This window comes from Quercus suber, unplaced genomic scaffold (genome assembly GCF_002906115.3).
Source record: "Quercus suber isolate HL8 unplaced genomic scaffold, Cork oak 2.0 scaffold_56, whole genome shotgun sequence".
NCBI classification, from domain to species: domain Eukaryota; kingdom Viridiplantae; phylum Streptophyta; class Magnoliopsida; order Fagales; family Fagaceae; genus Quercus; species Quercus suber.
This window is the reverse complement of record NW_027069521.1, coordinates 248,333-268,888: the sequence shown is the minus strand read 5'-3', so window position 1 is coordinate 268,888 and position 20,556 is coordinate 248,333.

Sequence of the window (20,556 nt, the reverse complement as noted above, 5' to 3'; positions counted from 1 at the left end):
GTAATAATGGTTTATAACCCATATATATATATATATATATATATTTGAGAGAGTTTCAATTTATGGCATCTGCTCTTGAAGATAGTTCTCTCTTATCAGACTAAGAGACTAATCAATTTTTAGTGTAAGCTAGAATTGAAATTCAGATCTCTTATGCAACTATCAGAGACTTTACCAGTTAAGCTAACTAGAACTCATTCCTTAGGACATATATTACTCATTCATTTTAGGAAATGTTTTATGGCAAATTGAAACAACGGTCAAAAAAGTCAATTGCTTTTTCATTTTTCCATAAAAAATTTCCTAAATTGGTTTAATTATTATAGTAATAGGGCAATCCATGTCCTAATGAAGAGTATGTCTGCCTTCCTAAAAAGTAAAAATGACCACAAAACGGTCATATATCTCTTGCCAAAAGATAGCCCCCCCAAATATAAATTTAATGCTCCAATCATAACTTCTGTTATAATTTTGCCATGTGTTAAGCTGTAAGTGGTAGAGTTGTGAATCTATGTGGACCCATCGTTTTTACTTCAACATTCACAACTAGCCACGGCGGCAAGTTGTGGCAAAAATTATGGTAAAAGTTATGTTCCTAACATTTTCTTTTCTCATTTTTCATTTTCTCGTACATATCAACATAAAACATTATAGGCAGTACAATATTATATTGTTTAATAGAAAAAATACCACACTTTAGCCAATTAAATTCAAAATTTACCTACATTAGGTTATACAAAATTGTGTAAAAATACATGATTACTACAATAATTGTGTAATTTATAAAGTATTTTTATTTATTCCTTTTTCCTGGGGCCATTTATATTGAAACTCATTTAAGTTTTAAAACAAGCTAATTTGTAGCTAAAGACTGTGACTTACAGTTGATTTTGGCAAAAATTATAATAAAAATAAAAGAAGTGTTACGTCCACAATATTTTCACAATAAATCATAGGTAGTTAGTTGTAATTGGTTCAAATTTAAACGTAACACTAAAATTATTTTTTTGCCCCAACAATAACAACCAGCAACTACTTGCCACTTAGGATTTTTTGTGAAAATATTATAGACAAATCATTTTTTTAAAAATAATGAAAATCATACACCCAAAACAAGGTAGGACTCATAACTTGTGGGTTACAGCTTGTGAGTCTCACCAGTTGTAAGGAACAAGAAGCATACACCCAAAATAGGGTATACGTCCTCCTACACCAATGCCATCAATCATAGACTTTTGTAGCATAAAGCTAAGGGAAATGTCTAGGGCACATCCCTTAGTGCATACTTTTCCCTGAAGTCACATTTCTGATTTCTCCTTGTTTTTGGAGAGTGTTAATTATGTGTACAACAGTATGTAATATGTATTACACTCCCATAAAGCCAAAAGAATGCTAGTTTCAAAGGATTGAAAGAATTTCTGGATTTGTAAATCTTCATTAATTAAATAATGGGGTCCATATCTGTAGCCCTTCTGAGGAATAAAACCTAGCGGTGCACTATCTAAAAAGAAAAGGGAGGACCTCTGGAAATTGCAAATGCATTTCAAACTAGTCGTGTTTATCTGGAGAATTTGCAGTAACGCATTACTGGTGTGGCCTAACTTGGTTCATAGGAAGATTCTCTCCGAAGACCTGTGTACGATGTACCCTTTGTAATGACGAGGAGACAGTACGTAGAATACTTGTTTTAGCATTGTAAGAGCATTAACACTCCAAAATGCCATCCTATTCTACTTTATCATCCCAAAAACTATTTTATCAATTATACAATACCATTTTATAATACTTCAGTATTGCAACTTTTATTTTACAATACAACACATTAAAATAATATTTTTACACAATAAAATAATATATCCTAAAATTACTATCATCTACAGTACAATACATTAGCTACAGTGCATTTAATAAAAAGTAGGAGAGAGAGAATTAAATAATAATATGAGAGTTTATCATTCAGCTACAGTGCAATTCTACATGTAAAATTGCATTGTAGCAGTATTGCAAATTTTTTTGCAATACTTGGCTTTTACAATTTTTGATGGAGTGGAGATTTTGGGCTTAAATGCTAAAAAATGTTTACATTTGGCACTTGACATTTGGGGTGTGAATGCTATAAGAGCATAGTATTGGAGCATTCACGTTAGCTTGTGCAAATGTTTGTATATTTTAACATAAAAATTTAATTTTTCTATTTTATATACTCACTTTTAAAAAAATTTACATCAGATTATCTATTTTATATTACATCTCAATAAAATATCAAATTTTCTTGATTTTCTAAATAGTTTCTCTTTCTTCACACGTACACAACAATTACCATTTACTATCTTTTTTCATTATCAAGATACGTAAATAAAGAGTAAACAACCAAATGCAAAATAAATAGTAGCAGTATAAATTTACATGGTTATTTTATTAAACTTGTAAATTTACAAAATTATACACGGATTGATGTGGGCCATTTTTAAGTAAAATTGTATAAATTTTGAATATTTTTCTATTATACATAGATTGATGTGAATGTTATAAGGTGACTACGGCAGTATGGTTTGATTGTCCATTAACATTGAGGACACAGACACAGTATATCATACCAGGATCTATCAAAAGCAGGTTATTTTTATTGCTTGAAACTCACTAATTTGACAAGAAGAATACAAAACCTTTTCTAAGGCGCTGGTCACTAGCTTGTGAGCAATTTGGATAGGAAGAAATAAAGGAGTTTGAAGCATTGGTGTTAATGCTTTATCCATTTATAATTTTGCATCCAAGTCTGAATCTTTATGTAGGCACAATTAACAAAGAAGCTAGGTTGGTAGGAAAAGACAGTGAGTAGCAAAAAACCGTTGCAAATCTAAAGACAAACATATCAAGCACAAAGGCAGTGACCTTTTCCAATTGGAGCCAAACACTCTTACAACAAAGATAAACACCCAACGAAACCACACGATGCACAGTCAACAGAATAATGCACTTCAAGCTAGTTGCAAACTTACTAGGCTTAGGCATTTAAACTATCCTAACTAAATGGTCAGAGCAGATCATGAAATTATAAGAAATGCATGATTTTGAACAGTAAGTTCCCACCAGACATAGAAGCTCCAATTGAAGAGACTAAGACAAAGCCCCAGTCAGTTCATATATTCAGAGGTAGGCTGCAGTTCGAGACTGCTTTCGCTGCTGCTATTGCGTTCACACTTGCATAGCTTAAAAATGAGAACAACAATGAGTATCAGGAAGACGACTACCGCTGTAGCGATTTTGAGGTGCAAGAGCAAATGTTCTTCCCTGATAACAGCAGCAAACAAACAAATAAAGTCTTAGCCAAAAAATTTTGAAGTTAGTTATGGATAATCCTTAACATATAATTAGTTAAAGTTGGCCATATATATTCTTTGTCTCTAATCTACTCTATTATTGAAAGCTATATTCTTTGTTACTCGCTTTAGTCTTTATTCATATCTTATTTTCTTTTTACTTACTACCAACGACAACAAGAAAAATATGGTATAAAAGGTTGAAAAATGTCAGTAAAAGAAAAATTGAGCCATATATATATATTGCTAAAATTGTTACCCATTCATTGGAGGAGGTGTAGGCTGAGGTAGAGAGCTTGAAAATGCGCTGGCCTGGAAACCTTCCATGAATGTAATTTTGATTCACAGGAGAAAGGGAAATATGAAGAACTTGTATTTGGGGGATTGTCTTTTTCAAGTGATATGATGTATTGTGGCCACTTTTAATACTTTACAGGATTGACCTTGATCTCACAATCACAACAATTCTAAATAAAGTATTTTCTTTTAAATTTGAATATCAATTCAATATTATTATTTAATGGAAAAAAAAGTTTATATACAAATTAGTTTAATATATGATAGTCTAATAAACCATTCTTAAATACTTCTAATCACATAAATTTTTAATGAATCATACAGCTTTCTTAAATAATATGCAAGGATGAAAGGAAAATTAATTCGTAGAAAAACTTTGTGCTTATTTAATCTTTATATTATATAATAAATTTTAGTTAAAGAAAATGTTAACAAATGCACTAAAGACATTAGTTCAGAAACTATTTTAGAAAATATTTTATAGAAAAATGATAAAAAAAATTAATTTTATTAACAACTTTTTATATTTTTCATAGAACTAATGTTAAAATTTTTTTAATATAATTTATGAATAATTACCTTAAGGATCCAGTCGTTAACAGCTGCATCTAGGGTTTGCATGGCGGGAAACTAGTAACCACAGATAAGAATCCTAGAATTGAAAGATGGGCGTTGAGAGAGAGAATCTATTAATTACTCCTCCTTTGTGTGTGTGAGAGTGACGTGAGACACTGTATTAGAAAGTAAGTCGCAGTTAATTGGCCCTTTAATTTGCTTCTTTGTACAGAGGAGACCAACCTCGCGCGTGGCATTTAGATGTAATCATGGGTTCTTTTATGCTTTGTCTACTCTGCATAGCCGATTACAAAGTTAAACTACTTGTCCGTTCTAATTACAGCAATCGAGAGGAGATCAAAGTTGCACATGACAACTTGTTCTATGCCACTATACTTTATTTTTATTGGCCAGGTGTACATATTGCATACAAACCGGCTTTGTGTCATTTAAATAAGGATATGCAATTATGGAATTGTTATTTTACAAGGGCAATGTTTAATTACAAATGATAGGTCAAGAATGTATTGACTCCATGTGATTAATTAATTGATTAATTAGCCAAGTTTATTAATTAATCAAATTAACATGTAAAATGTGTGGTAGTACAAACAAATCACTAATTATCTAAAGTATGCAGCTGAAAATAAATTGACATGGTGATTTATTTACGAACGGGAAAAACCTACATGACAAAAATCCCACCGGGTAATTTTAAGGTCATTACTTTTGAGAATCCACTATTATCAAAACAAACGATTAAAAGTAAAGGAATTTCAGTACCTTATACCAACCTATAGTTGAACCCTTACTCCAATACCCAATTAGACTTTCTATAGTGACAATATCTCTTTTCAATGTACGACTCCCAGTACTTGACTAACCAATTGCGCGGATCCCAGTATGCGACTTGATCACCAATTTAAGAAGAATGTTGGCTGTAAAGTTCTTCTGTTCATCACACGATAAAGATCATGAAGTTGCTTGGTCACAAAATCCTACATTGTACAAACACAACAGCTTCTTCAAGAGAAAGAAGAACTAGGGCAAATTAGGTTTCCAACCACAATTTGTATGAATTAGACTTTGCTCTACAGTTGTGCAACTGTGCATCTCCTTTTTGGCCCTTAAAATAATTCTTATATATGGTTAGGGTTGTGAGAAAAGAAACCCCAAACATACATTTTTAGATTAGATGAAAATTAGTTCTAAAAAACTGAACTTCATAAATCTCAATAGATAGCCCAAACATACATTTTCAGATCATGAAGTTACTTGGTAACAAAACCCTACGGTGTACAAACACAACAGCTTCTTCAAGAGAAAGAAGAACTATGGCAAATTAGATTTCCGACCACAATTTGCATGAACAAGACTTTGCTCTACACTTATGCAACTATGCGTCACCTTTTTCGGCCCTTAAAATAATCCTTATATATGCTTAGGGTTGTGAGAAAAGAAAGCCCAAACATAAATTCTCGGATTGGATGAAAATTAGCTCTGAAAAACTGAATTTCATAAAGCTCGATAGATAGCCATTTATCGAGCTAGCTGTCGAGGCTCGGGCTTCAGCAGCTTTTAAACCTTGATAGATGCTAGCTGTCAAGTTTTAAAATTCAACACTTCATTACTTGATTCTTGGACAGACTTGCATGGCTTTAATAGTTGAACTTGAAACCTTGTTTCTTAAAGCATTAAACACATCCTAGATCTACCCAAATACAAGTAAAGTGCGTTTTGTCAAAGGATTAGCTAATTACATAAAATGTTAACATATGTTCCTAACATGAATCACATATGTTCTAACAATCTCCTCCTTTGACAATCCGTGACAAAACCACAACAATCAAATGAGATATGAGAGAAGTCATAAATCACTTAACTCATATTCACTTGTTGAATATAATAAAATCTATCCTAACACAAAATTTTGAAAATTTTTGCAAGAATAGAGTTTATGGCAAGAAGACTTTGACAACCTGTATTTCTGAAACAGTTTAAACAAAACTCATCAGGACATCTTAGTGTGAAACAAAAATAATAGACTGCATACATTAAACAAGAAACATGTGTATAAAGAGAGAAAATAAACAACGCATGAAGAGATAGGTGAAATAACATACATCATTATATATAAACCAAATATAGGTTCAATGTATGTCAAATGGTCACAAGACCAATATACAAAGAATAATATATCTGAAATAGAGAGAAAAGAAAAAAAATACATAGAATCCTCACTACATCGCTCAAGATACACTCCTCTTATCTCCTAAACTAACCCTCCCCTTATGAGTATGACTACTCTCATCTCAAAACTACTTCCCCTTTTTGTTAGGAGTGACAAAGGGGTAAGTACATTAAGTAAACATCTCATCATCACTAGGCAAGCCATCATCATCATCATCCTCATCAGCATCAGCACTACCAGAGCCATCATCACCCTCATCCTCAGAGGCTGGCAAAGATGGAGAGGAAGCGATGGTGAAACCACCCATGACAGCTTATTGTCATGCGATATGACCAACATGGGTGTTCACCTGACATAACTCATTACTGAGAGTGTTAAGGCGAGCATCCATGCGCACAAGCTGTGCCATGATGGCCTTAAGAGTCACTCCACTCACTGAAGACGAAGGAGCGGTAGAAGCTGGAGGAGCTGCTGTCTTGGTCTAGGGCTGCCCCAAGCGAAGCTGTGCAAGACTCCAGTTTACAATAGTGGCATCAATGGCACACATGAAAGAGAAGTGGGGAGACTTAGGATAGGAGACAGAAAAATGGTAAAGGAGTCGCGTGATAGTAGAAGGAAAGATGAGCTTATCATGGGTCATCATATCCTTATAGACACCTATAAGGGAGAGTATGAAGTGAGAAGGGAAGTCAATGGAGATATCCTCAATGAGGGATAACAAAAAACTGAGCACGAGGCTCTATGATAGTGTTATAGTGAGATAATGGATGGAGAACGAATGTCATCACCATGTTTAGGAATATCAGACCTTTAGCAAAGGTCGAGTAAGGGGTGTTTTGACGGCCACCCCAAGATGATGTTGTCTCACAAAAGAGAGATGTGAGTTCGTTTTTGGACACTGTCCTCAAACGCTCACAGCTAGAGTAGTCAAGATGCGCTACCCTAGGCACGTGTAGTACCTTGGATACAATACTCGGAGTAACTACCATTTGTATACCTCAAACGCGAGTGACAAACTGGGGTATAGAGTAATCAAATTCATGCATATTGAAGTAGAACTCCTGTATGATCAGAGAAGGGCACGTGACTGGGATGCCACAAAGTGACTCCCAACCCCTACTGTGGATGATAGTGGGTAGGTTAGTATCAGAGAAGTTTGACAGAATGACTTGGCATTCCGAATGAATGCCGCATCGTGAAAAGTTCTCCAAAAAGTTCGATTTGTCCTTCTCATCATGCAACCGAGTGTGAGATGGAGTGGGGTCAGATGGAGAAGAAGAATAAGATACCTCGAAATGAAGAGGGTTCCGAGCCAAAATGAATTTACATTTAGGTGCCATGACACAACTAACGTAAGAAGGAGAGAAAGAGGGAAACAGAGGGAGACAATCAGAAAAATACCAAACAACAAATATATCAAAATATATAGAATTGAAGGTACATATGCATGAGAATGCATGAACATGTGACATGCAAATATAAATTTATCATAGGCTCAGCCCAATCTAAAATTACTAGCACACTGATGGATTTAAAGATTAACGTAGCGGAAAATTAAGTTTAAAACGGATCTACTTCATTCGATATTGATAACATGCACAAAGGAAATTTTAGAATTAGAGAACAAGTGAGTGTACCTTGAAGCGGTAAATTTCAAAACCGAAGATTGAAGCACTTAGGAATACTTTTAGTCTTCACTCCAATTCCACTAACGCCCAAGAAGTGTGGTCTCTCAATTGGTTACAAAAGGATAATTGGAGAGTGACATACACTTACTTCCACCATTACAATGTTGTTTTTTCACACACAGAAAATTCTGTACGTTTTTGCCTTTTGTATCTAACCAATTATCTAATTGGGCTGGCTACTTGGGTATTTCCAATTGGGCTTAAGTGTGTGGCTTGGAGTGGGACCAAAAGGGACCAATAAGACAATAGCTCCAATGGGCCTTGGGTTTTTCTGTCAACTCTTGACAAGTCCAAAGTTACCATTAACTATATTTAATACTACTATAAAAATATAGTTGCACTCTAGGCCTTATTTATAAATTATATCCCAAGACTTTATTATACATGTAACCCCTTCATAAAATATTCGTAGTAATACAAAGTCATTAATGTAGACTGCTACTTTGTAAATTACTACATCTTAATCCTTGAGTACCCGGTTTAATTCTTTAATGTTATTCATTATAAATTTATGAAATCCAATTCCATAAATATATACTTTAGTCTTACTAAAGTGGTTAGGCCTAACTCTCTGAATAGCAAACTCATTAAACTTATCTCAAGGGAATACTTTATATCTCCGTTAAAAGATTATGAATTCCATCTTAAGAATACATGTTCCATCAACACTAAATGTAGCTGCCCAACATACTGAGGTTTTGACCATAACTATAGATCTCACTTCTGATATATCAAAGCAACCTAAACCTTATGATCAGGTCCATTATTCTCTCAGGATTAAAAGTTCATGCAAATACAAGTCGTGAGATTTATTATTCATATGACAGTCTTTAGGAAAATAATAAATCTCACAACGGTCCAGTTCAATATGTCTTAACTCTTAAAACATATTAACACATCAACCAGAAGTCTCCACTTCCATGATCAAGAAAAATCATCATGGTTGATATGTTATAGTCTTCGCAGATGAAATGCCCAATTTCATCACCGACTACGAACTATAATTCTGAGTTTACAAAGAACTTGTGATTTATATCTTCTGTGACTCTTCACATAAATCACATACTATGCATCTCATGGACTATATGATAATGTCTGAATATTCATGTTACCATTATTTCAGATAATAATAAAACAAATTTATTAAACATAATATTAAGTCATACATAATGTCAAACACAATGTCACACTTAATATTATACATAGCATCTTACAATAGGATTTAAGGGCACCAATCCTAACAATCTCCCACTTGCCCTAAAGACTATTGTGCACTAATCTAACTCCCATTCTTTCCAAATGCGACTCAAAAATCCTTTGAGGCAAAGCTTTAGTAAATGGATCTGCCAGATTGTTTGCACTTTCAATCTTTGCTACCACCACATCTCCACGAGCAACAATATCTCGAATGATATGGTACTTCCTCTCAATGTGCTTTCCTTTCTTGTGATTCCTTGGATCTTTAGATTGTGCAACTGCTCCACTGTTATCACAAAACAATGTGATTGGAACTTGCTCCATTCTTATTACACCAAGGTCAGAAAGGAACTTCTTGAGCCATACAGCTTCCTTTGCTGCTTCACAAGCAGCAACATATTCTGCCTCCATGGTGGAGTCTGCAATACAAGATTGCTTAATACTCCGCCAACTAATGGCTCCACCTCCCAAGGTGAAAACACATCCTGAAGTGGATTTTCTGAAATCTAGATCCGATTGAAAATCTGAATCTGTATAGCCAATAGGTATCAAATCCTCACTTTGGTAAACAAGCATATAATCTCTCGTTCTCCGTAGATACTTGAGAATATGCTTTACAGCTTGCCAATGTTTTGGTCCTGGATTTGATTGATATCGGCTGACCATGCCAACTGAATAGCAGATATCTGGTCTAGTACAAAGCATGGCATACATGAGACTTCCTACTGCAGAAGCATAAGGAACTTGTCTCATCATATCTTCTTCCTCTTGAGTCTTAGGCCTTTGGTCATCAGACAGAGGAACTCCATGTCTGAAAGGAAGCAATCCTTTCTTGGAGTTTTGCATGCTAAACCGTTCTAGAACCTTATCTATATATCCAGCTTGTGATAATCCTAACATCTTATTCTTACGATCTCGCAAAAGCTTGATCCCTAGAATAAAGTTAGCCTCACCTAAGTCCTTCATATCAAATTGGCTTGACAACCAAACCTTTACTGATGACATTACCCCTACATCATTTCCAATGAGTAGAATATCATCAACATAAAGCACTAGGAACATTACTACTTTATCTTGATGTCTTTTGTACACACATGGTTCATCAAGATTTTGTTCAAAACCAAATGTCTTGATTGCTTGATCAAATCTGATGTTCCATGACCTAGATGCTTGCTTAAGTCCATAAATGGACCTTTGCAACTTGCATACCATATGCTCTTGGTTCTTTGCTATGAAACCTTCCGGTTGCATCATATAGATTTCCTCTTCAAGATTGCCATTAAGAAATGCAGTCTTGACATCCATTTGCCAAATCTCATAATCAAAATGAGCAGCAATGGATAAGAGAATTCTGATAGATTTAAGCATTGCTACTGGAGAAAAGGTTTCATCATAATCAATACCTTCTTTTTGTGTATACCCTTTCGCCACTAGCCTTGCTTTAAAGGTTTCAACCTTTCCATCTATCCCTTTCTTCCTCTTGTAAACCCATTTGCAACCAACAGGTTTAATGCCGTTAGGCGCCTTTACAAGATCCCAAACTTGATTGGAATACATGGAATCTAATTCAGATTTCATAGCTTGGACCCAATGATGTGCATCTATATCATTTATAGCTTCATCATATGTGTAGGGATCCGATTCAACCTCTTCTGAGATAGCTTCATAAGTTTCTCCCAAACCTATGAATCTTATAGGAGGCCGAACAATTCTCCCACTACGACGAGGCACCTGAGTACTAGACATGTCATGAGTAGTATCTTGTGGTGTATCTAATACAGCCACATCATCCCTAGTTTCATCTATTGGTTGTTCATTTACAGATTCATTCATTTCAGTCAACACAACTCTACTTCTAGGAGTAAAATTATTCATATAGTCATTTTCCAAGAATTTGGCATTTGTGCTAACAAACACTTTATTATCTTTATGACTATAGAATAAACCTCCAACAGTTCCTTTTGGATACCCAACAAAGAAAACCACTTCTGTTTTAGACTGTAACTTGTCAGACTTTCCTTTTAACACATGTGCTGGACAACCCCAAATATGGAGATGTCTCATACTAGGCTTACGCCCATTCCACAACTCCACAGGTGTTTTAGGAACAGACTTCGAAGGTACTAAATTCAGAAGATACATTGCTGTGTTTAAGGCATATCCCCAAAAAGAAATAGGTAGAGTTGAATAACTCATCATGGACCTAACCATATCTAAAAGAGTCCTATTCCTTCTTTCTGCTACACCATTTTGTTGTGGAGTTCCAGGTGCAGTCAATTGGGATACAATCCCATTCTTAGTTAAGTAATCCTTAAAATCCCCAAGAAGGTATTCGCCACCACGATCAGATCGAATGGCCTTTATGCGTTTACCTAATTGATTCTCAACTTCAGCCCTAAACTCTTTGAACTTTTCAAAGGTTTCAGACTTCCGTTTCATTAGGTACACATAACCAAATCTTGAGTAATCATCAGTGAAAGTAATGAAATACTCATAGCCACCTCTTGCTTGGATTGACATAGGACCACAAACATCAGAATGCACTAGCTCTAGCAAATCTTGGACTCTTCTACCTTTTGCATTAAAAGGTCGTTTGGTCATTTTACCTTCCAAACAAGATTCACAAACTGGAAATTCATCAAAGTCCATGGGCTCTAAGAGTCCATCTTTGATCAGTCTTTGAATCCTATTTGAATTAATATGACCCAAACGCAAATGCCAAAGATATGCATCACTAGTAGAAGGAAATTTTCTCTTTAATGATTTTACATGAGAGTTATTATCTAATTCAGAATTATATAATTCATGCTTATCAGGAGTTAAAATATAAAGACCATCCACAATATTGCCAGAACAGATAAACACTTTATCCTTCTTTATTACAACATTGTCTTTTAAGATAACACAATATCCATGTTTACCTAAGTAAGTAGCAGAAATTAAATTCCTACGAACATTAGGTACATACAAACAGTCTTCTAATATTAAAACTCTAGATTCAAAACATAAATTACAAACACCAACAGCTACAACTGGAATCTTGCTCCCATCAGCCAAAGTAAGAAACAACTCCCCTTCTTTAAGCTTTCTGGTCTCTTGGAACCCCTGCAAGGAATTGCAGATATGATTAGTACAACCTGAATCCACACACCAGGAATCCGTGGGATTCTGTACCAAACATATTTCAAGAAGGAATGTATTAATCATACCTTTGTTCTTGGCAGCCTTAAATATTGGACAATTTCTCTTCCAATGCCCTTTCTCACCACAATGGAAACACTTTCCTTTGATCTTCTTTCCTTTGTCAGCAACCCCTAAGGCAATTTGTTTACCCTCTTGTTTGGTGAAGTTCTTCTTCTTCTTCTTCTTACCCTTGCCTTTCGACTTAGGTTGAGAAGTAGAAGCTTCACCAACATTGGCTTCAACATTGGAAGTACCAAGAATGCCTTCTGCCGCTACCAATTCATTCATTAATTCAGACAAGGTATAAATCTTTTTGTTCATATTATAGTTAAGTTTGAATTCCTTGAATGATTCTGGTAGCGACTGGAGTATCATATCCACTTGGGATTCTCCATCAATATCGGCACCTAAAACTTCCAATGTATTCAGATTAGAGATCATTGTAAGACAATGCTCCCTCACTGAAGTACCTTCAGCCATTCTGGTATTATAAATTTGCCTCATGGTCTCTTGCCTTGCAGAACGGCCTTGCTCACCAAACATCTCCTTCAGACTTAGCATGATGTCTGAAGCTAGTTCTACATCCTGCATTTGATGCTGTAGAACATTTGAGATAGATGCTAGGATGTAGCACTTGGCCATCTCATTAGATTTCTGCCAACGATCATATCGTTGTTTTTCCTCAGAAGGAGCATCTAATGAAGGAAAGCTAGGACATGGTTTAGTAAGAACATACTTATGCTCTTCAGCAGTAAGAACAATGTCCAAATTTCTTTTCCAGTCAACATAGTTGGATCCAGTCAGTTTGTTTTAATTAAGAATAGTTACAAGTGGGCTAAATGATGCCATGTTCTAAATCTGAAAACAATAAACATGAATATAATCAATAAATTGGACATTATCAATTTAGCATATAAACATATAGTATGGAACCTTAATAAAACCATAATATAATATATGCAACGACAACCCAATCCCATATTCAATATCCCACAGCATAGAGTGAATATAAAATACTATGATTGATTGAGAACAATTCTCATTATTAGTGCTATCATGATAACTCTTATCAAACACTAATAATATGCCGTTATACATTTGGCCTCTAAATAATGATAGTAAGAACTCAGCATAGAGGATACTATAATATTTAGTCTAGTGTATACCATTGTCTAGAATCATATGTAGCCACATTTCATCCCCTTAACAGGTTTATTTTGTAGTACCACGATACAAAACACCCTCCGCATGGAATGCAAAGCTCGAGGCTAAGACAAAGTATATATCTCACACTACTATGAACCAACAATGGAAGCCATGAGATGCAACAACCTTGTATCTCTCTCCCACTAGATGTTTTAAAAAAAAGGTTTTTAATTACAAAACATGCATAATCTAATTACACATAGTCTTAGTACTTTTACATGTGAAAACACTTAGAAATTTTTCTAATTTTATTTCTTTCGATCGATTGAATGTGCCCCTCGATTGATCGAAAAAATTAAAAAATTCGAACTTGACCTTCTGACTTGCTCGATTGATACTTGATTGACTTTCGATCGATCCAAAAATAGATTCAATCGATCGACCAGCAATCGAAAATCAATCTATCTGAAAAGTCTGATCACTGTTTCACTCGATCGATCGAAAATCGCGAAACTCAAATTTCCAGAAACTTTCTAAGGCAGTTTTCTTCGTGTTTTCATGAACAAACAACTTTCAAACGAACATGATGGTCAGAGAATGATATCAAAACTGAAATTCATTGATGCTAAAGTCTTAAAGATCAATTTAACATACTTAAATTCAAATTTAATCAACATCATAACATCAATTTTAGTTTTTATCAAATCATAGTTTCATCAACCATGCAGAAAATTAAATACATAATCTTCTAACAATATGAAACTATCATCTCCAATTCTAAAACTCACAAAACATGTTAAACAATATGAAATTGAAGACCGCTTTGATACCATTTGATGGATTTAAACATGAATGCAGCGAAAAATTAAGTTTAAAATGGATCTACTTCATTCGATATTGATAACATGCACAAAGGAAATTTCAGAATTAGAGAACAAGTGAGTGTACCTTGAAGCGGTGAATTTCAAAATCGAAGATTGAAGCACTTAGGAATACTTTTAGTCTTCACTTCAATTCCACTAACGCCCAAGAAGTGTGGTCTCTCAATTGGTTACAAAAGGATGATTGGAGAGTGACATACACTCACTTCCACCATTACAATGTTGTTTTTTCACACAGAAAATTCTGTACGTTTTTGCCTTTTGTATCTAACCAATTATCTAATTGGGCTGGCTACTTGGGCCTTTCCTATAGGGCTTAAGTGTGTGGCTTGGAGTGGGACCAAAAGGGACCAATAAGACACTAGCTCCAATGGGCTTTAGGCTTTTCTGTCAACTCTTGACAAGTCCAAAGTTACCATTAACTATATTTAATACCACTATAAAAATATAGTTGCACTCTAGGCCTTATCTATAAATTATATCCCAAGACTTTATTATACATGTAACCCCTTCATAAAATATTCGTAGTAATACAAAGTCATTAATGTAGACTGCCACTTTGTAAATTATTACATCTTAATCCTTGAGTACCCGGTTTAATTCTTTAATTTTATTCATTATATATTTATGAAATCCAATTCCATAAATATATACTTTAGTCTTACTAAAGTGGTTAGGCCTAACTCTCTGAATAACAAACTCATTAAACTTATCTCAACGGAATACTTTATATCTTCGTTAAAAGACTATGAATTCCATCTTGAGAATACATGTTCCATCAACACTAAATGTAGCTGCCCAACATACTGAGGTTTTGACCATAACTATAGATCTCACTCCTGATATATCAAAGCAACCTACACCTTATGATCAAGTCCATTATTCTCTCAGGATTAAGAGTTCATGCAAATACAAGTCGTGAGATTTATTATTCATATGACAGTCTTTAGGAAAATAATAAATCTCACAACAGTCCAGTTCAATATGTCTTAACTTTTAAAACATATTAACACATCAACCAGAAGTCTCCACTTCCATGATCAAGACAAATCATCATGGTTGATATGTTATAGTCTTTGTAGATGAAATGTCCAATTTCATCACCGACTACGAACTATAATTTTGAGTTTACAAAGAACCTGTGATTTATATCTTCTATGACTTTTCACATAAATCACATACTATGCATCTTATGGACTAAATGATAATGTCCTAATATTCATGTTACCATTATTTCAGATAATAATAAAACAAATTCATTAAGCATAATATTAAGTCATACATAATGTCATACACAATGTCAAACTTAATATCATACATAGCATCATTCAATAGGATTTAAGGGCACTAATCCTAACACACACACCATAGCAACAAGATAAACACACATCTAAAATGTATGAAACATTGTTATAATGCACGAAACATTGTTATAATGCACATGTGAGGCAATGCATGAAGTTTAAAGATCATTTTAACAAAAACCCATCCCAAAATTTTAACAAAAACTCAGAAGTTTTGAAAAATCTCAAACAATTTCAAAAACCCCAAAAGTTAGGTCAAAGATCATGAAAATGCATGATAAAGATGAAGAAAGTATCATACCAGATGAGGAACAAAGATCTTAAGACCAAAAATGAAGTGAGGAAGATGAAAAGCTTGAGTTTTGGGTGATTGAGAGAAGGAGAGAAGATTGTCTATTGAGAGAGATCAAGGAAGAAAGTTTCTCAATTGATCGAACTAGCTATCGAGAGCTATCGAGAATGCGATATGAAACGGCTGAAGTGTCTCGATAGATAGCCTAGTTTTCAAGAGCGACAATCTATCGAGATTGCTTAAAAACAGTTTCTCAAAGAAGAGAAAAACACAGATATGAATGCAATTAAGCATGCTATACATCCAATGATCCAAACAACATTTTAATCTCTCAAAATCATCTCTCAACAAAAAAAATGTTAAGCTCATAGATCCCAAAACACAAACACACACACACACATTAAACAAGTTTATCCAATTTTATATTTCAAAAACAAGTTAAGATAGTTTAGCAAGCATACATTAGCACATGTATTCCTTGTGATGGTCAAATCACATTGTACCTGCACATGTATCAAAAGTAGCAAAGAATATTGCGTGTTGTGTGTGAAAAATATCACAAGATTGCATAAGTGTTTACGTGTTATGATGATTTGAGATATGAGAAAGTCACTTTAACTCACACACAATCATAATTATTTGATGGGGACTACCACCTTCGAGGTACATCCTATAACTCTCAGATCTCCTAGAATACACTCTTGCAATCATATATAAAGCATTTTGATCTTTTTGCTTTTATTTTTCTTTGCTTATTTTTTCTTTTAAGCAAACCATGCATGGGCATATTAAACTTTTACTTCCACACCTTGGCATTGCACTTTTACTATGCCGAAGCATACATATGTCATTTCATGATTGGCGGGCAACAGTGATGAGATGGTTATTTATGCCTTTTTTTTAGGATTTTCTAGTTCTTCCCGTAAAAAAGAGTAATATGAGTGTTAAGTACAAGAGATTACTTAATCTTACTTATCAAAAATATGAGCCACAAAGCTTACTTGCTTAGTTGTGCATAGAGATGCTCATCTAAGCTATAAAAGATATAAAGTTTAGAAAACTTTGTTTCAATGGCCATCCAAGGTACACGAGTACCATGTACACAAAACACATATTGTTTTTGTATTTTCTGATTTTTCAATTTGTATTTTATTTTTTGAAAAATAAAATAAAGCAAAACTAAAAACAAACAAACAAAAACATGTTAAACAAAAACAAATTAATACATAAAACTAGACTGACTCAAAACTAGAAGGCAAAACACACAAGTAATGCAAAACCAAAAACAAGAAGGGGAGAAAGAGAAAAAGTGACAGAATCACTTGGAGCCTTTTTCCTTCCACACCTTAGAAGAACCTTTCCATTTAGCAAACCCTTGATCCAGCGGTGATGGGAAAGAGTTAAAATCGTTTATGTTAGGACATATGTGATTCACTTTTAGGAACATATGTCACTATTTTATGTAATTGGTTAATCTTTAGATAAAACGCACTTTACTTGTATTTGGGTAGATCTAGGATGTGTTTAATACTTCAAGAAATTTTGTTTCAAGATCAAGTGTTAAAGCCATGCATGCAAGTCATGCATGCAAGTCTGTCCAAGATTCAAGCTGAAAAGTGCAAGTTCATTAAAGCTCGAGCTAGTATCTATCGAGCTTAAAGAGCTGTTCCAGCCCCATGACTTGACAGCTACTCGACAGATGGCTATTTATTGAGGTTTATGAAAAACAAAATTTCAGTTCTGTTTTGAATCTAATTCGTAATTATGAGTTTGAGCTTTCTTTTCTAACAATCCTAGACATATAAAAGGATTATTATAAGGGCCGTCAAAGTGGGAACAAGTTGCACAAGTGTTGAGCAAAGTTTGTTCAATTAAATTGTGATAGGAGATAGAATTTGCCCTAGTTCATCATTTTTGTGAAGAAGTTACTGTGTTTATATACCGTAGGGTTTTGTGATCAAGAAACTTCTTGATCTTCATCGCTTGGATGAACTGAAGAGCTTTGCAGCCAACATCCTTCTCAAGTTGGTGCTTAAGTCACGTACTAGGATTTGCACAATTGGCTAATTATGTACTGGGAGTCGTGCATTACAAGTAGAGATTATCACTACAGAACAAGTCTAATTAGGTATTGGGGTAAGGGTTTAACTGTAGGTTGGTATAAGGTACTAAGATTCCTTTACTTGTAACCGCTTGTTGTGATAATAGTGGATTCTCGGGAGTGGTGACCTTAAAATCATCCAGTAGGGTTTTTGCCTTGTTGGTTTTCCCCATTCGTAAACAAATCATCATATCAATTTAATTTCTGCTGCATACTTAGTTTTATTGGTGATTTGTTTGTGCTACCACGCGTTTGCATGCTAATTTGATTAATTAAATAAATTTGACTAATTAATCAATTAATTCATCACAATTGGTCAATATGTTTTTGGCCTATCAGTTTAAGTTCATAAGGATCATGAAGGCTTTGAGAAGATCTCCAAGAGGAGATCAAAAGAGGACGGAAGCTGATTCTGGTTTTGGCTTTTGAGAGTTTCCCTTCTTTACCCTAGGATTCTTAATCTTTTTCTTATCAAGCTAGGGGGTGCTCCTAAGATAGATTTACCATTGTCTATGTTCTCACTAGCTAATTCATTTTTAACATCATTGTTTTCAATCTCAATATTATTAGTAAGAAGAACAAAAATAGTAGTACTAGCAGAAGCAATACTAGGGGAAGCGAAATCATACCCTAAATCGGTTCGATCGGAAGCTGATTTCTAAAGACTGAGCATTTCATCAAGCTTAACACTTGAAGTCCTTTCTAGTTGAGCTCTAACTTGGAACAGTTCTGCCTCAAGCTTCTTGGTCTTCTCAGCCAAGAAATTATTCTCAAATCTTAGTGCTCTAATAGTCTGATTGGCTTCATCAAACTTTTTTTTCTTCTCCCTCAAGCTCCACATCACTAAGCTTCTTGGTGGCCAACCTATACAACTTCTCATGCTTTTCGGAGACCTTGTACAACTTTGCATAGATTGTGTGGATGTCATCTTGTTCATCCATCTTTTCAAACTTAGACTCCACCAGTTCCTCTTCTTCATCCGCATCCTCAGCAATCCCTTAAGTAGGATTTACAGTGGCAGTGAAGGCATTTAGGATTCCATCATACTAATTATCAGAGTCATCCTTAGGCTCGGTGTTGCTCAAGGTAGCAGCAAGTGCCTTGCTTTTTCTGATGGTCTTGAGATAAGTAGGGCACTTTTGTTTCATGTGACCGAAGCCTTGACACCCAAAACACTTTGGTCTTAAGGGAACAGTGTACTGACCGCCATCCCTAGCATCATTCTTCCCTTTATCTTGGCTCTTATACTGAGAAGAACTCGACTGTCTACGGTCCATGTCGAAGCCCTTTGTATTGGTATTCTTCATGAACTTCTTGAATTGCCTGGTGATGTAGGACTTCATCTTAGAATCTTTGTCGTCTGAAGACTCATCAGTGTCACTGTTCTTGGCTTTCAAAGCCATGCTCTTGCTCTTGCTTGATTTCCCTATCCTTGTCAAACCCAACTCATAGGTCTACAGATTTCTAACTAGCTCAGTCAAAGGAATTTTTTTGATGTCCTTTGATTCCTCAATGGCAGTGATCTTGGTATGGAATCTCTTGGGTAAAGATTTGAGCACTTTTCTCACAATCTTGGGTTCATGAATGGTTTCTCCAAGATTAAAAGCTTAGTTCACTATGTCTTTGAGCTTGGTATAGAACTCATCAAATGACTCATCCTCCTCCCTCTTGATCTCTTCAAAGCTTGTAGTGAGCCTCTAAAACTTTGAATCCTTGACATCCTTGGTTCCTTCATAGGTTGTCTAGAGAATGATCCATGCTTCCTTAGTAGTTTCAGTTTTGGATATCTTCTTGAATTCCTCCTTAGTGATTGCACTGAATAGAGCATTTAGTGCCCTGTTGTTAAAGTTTGCCGCCTTGATCTTAGTATCATCCCAATCGGCCGGTGCTTTTGTAGGCTTAGTCCAGCCTATCTCCACAGCTTGCCACACTTTCTTATCTAAAGACTGCAAGAAAGCTCTTATGTGTACTTTTCAGTATGCATAGTTAGTGTCATCAAATAAAGCAGGTATAATAAGAGACTAATCCATAACAAACAGGGGTCAATGGATCACATAGTAAAGATTAATCCTAATCAGAGTGTGCCTACTTTGATATCACTTGATAGGCCAAGAATGTATTGACCCCTTATGATGAATTAATTGATTAATTAGCCAAGTTTATTAATTAATCAAATTAATATAAAAAATGCGTGGTAGCACAAAAAAATTACAAATTATCTAAAGTATGCAGTGGAAAATAAATTGACACGGGGATTTGTTTATAAATGGGGAAATCCTACATTGCAAAAACCACCACCGGGTGATTTTAAGGTCACTACTCCTGAGAATCCACTATTATCAAAACAAGCGGTTACAAGTAAAGGAATCTTAGTATCTTATACCAATCTATAGTTAAACCC